Genomic DNA, 1,512 nt, shown 5'->3' with positions numbered 1-1,512 from the left:
TGTTTCTTTTGTACATAAACGTTTGATGAGTTATTTTACGCTGAACAACTGCTGCGTGTCGAATTTACTAAGAGTGTATGTATCACTAAAAATGACCTTACATAATAGTCATGATATTCAGAATCGAACCTCCATAAGGAGAGACCGCTCCTATATTCTTATCCGTGTTTGTCAGATTTGTCTTTTTTTGCTAAATTCCGCCGAATTTGTTTTATTTTTTAAAAGCGGTTTGTTCTTGCGCGACGCCGGTAGCTGTGAGTCGCGTGCTCTCGTTAAATAGATGAATGCCTGAAATGTTAAAGATGAAATAAAATGACCGAAAAATGAGATGAAATGACTTAATAAATACAACAGTAAATGACTTAGAATGATTTTATTGAAATGAAGGATGAATTGAATAACCTTAAGAATGACTTGAATGCTTTAAAAAATCCAGAAATCCTTCGAAACCAATTTGAATGATCTGGAGAATGACTTGAATGACTTTGAGACTCTGGTTGTAAAGTGGGTGATCATTTTACATCACCTTAATACAGAAAAGTGATCCCCCACTTTATGTCACAAAGTTACAAACATAAATACAGCATGTAGTAAGAATAGCTACTACACTTTGATCTTGGCCAAAAGGCCAAGAACAGCTATATTTATTTGCTCCCCCACCGAGCAAATTAGGCACAAGGCCGATTTTTAATGTGAGGAGTGAAGGATAAATGGGGACCAACTCCCCGGAGAGTAAGGGAGCTGGATAGTTACAATTGGTATGAAGGATTGCCCCTACATTTACCAAGGTCTTATATGTGGGGTTGCCCCCATATATGGTCTTTGCTTGCAGTATCTGCTGGAGCAGATACTAGACATTGATCTTGGCCAAAAGACCAAGAAGTATTTATTTGCTTCCCCACTGAGCAAATAAGCCACAACGCCGTTTTTTAATGTGGAGAGAGAGGGAGGGGAAGGGAAAAGGGGAAGAGCTCCCGATGGGTGGGAAATGGGAGCTGGATAGTAACTGTTGGCATGAAGGGTTTCCCCTACATTGACCAAGGGCTGATATGTGGAGTTACTCCCACATATGGTCTTTGCTAACAGTATCTGCCGGAACAGATACTACACTTTGTTCCCCACGGAGAAAATAAGGCACAAGGCCGATTTTTAATGTGAGGAGTGAAGGGGAAATGGGAACAAACTCCCCAGGGAGTAGGGGAGCTGGATAGTGACAATTGGTATGAAGGGTTTCCCCGACATTGACCAAGGTCTTGTATGTGGGGTGGAACAGATACTACACTTTGAGATATTAAATCCTTTCTTCATGTAAAGATTACATTGAAAATCAACAATGAACAAAATCTTAGGCACATGGCCAACTCAAAAAGGGGGGGGGATTATGCGTGTCGTTGGTCATCCTTGTCACTCCAGAACTAAACAAAATCAAAATGTTCTCCCAGCTAGTATATTTCACCATAATACCGGATTAACCCTTTCATACTGGGGGACATCCTATTTAACTCCCAATTT

General features: G+C 40.3%; 1 pseudogene; it reads right to left on the bottom strand.

Annotated features, from left to right (window-relative positions):
* Window positions 1-425: 425 nt before the first annotated feature.
* Window positions 426-642, bottom strand: LOC145248503 (U2 spliceosomal RNA; annotated as a pseudogene).
* Between the last annotated feature and the right edge of the window lie 870 nt (window positions 643-1,512).

This window comes from Euprymna scolopes, chromosome 26, assembly GCF_053919585.1.
Source record: "Euprymna scolopes isolate OS-2025 chromosome 26, ASM5391958v1, whole genome shotgun sequence".
Taxonomy (NCBI): domain Eukaryota; kingdom Metazoa; phylum Mollusca; class Cephalopoda; order Sepiida; family Sepiolidae; genus Euprymna; species Euprymna scolopes.
Note: the sequence above shows the minus strand (reverse complement) of the source record. Positions and strands in the feature narration are given on the sequence as shown.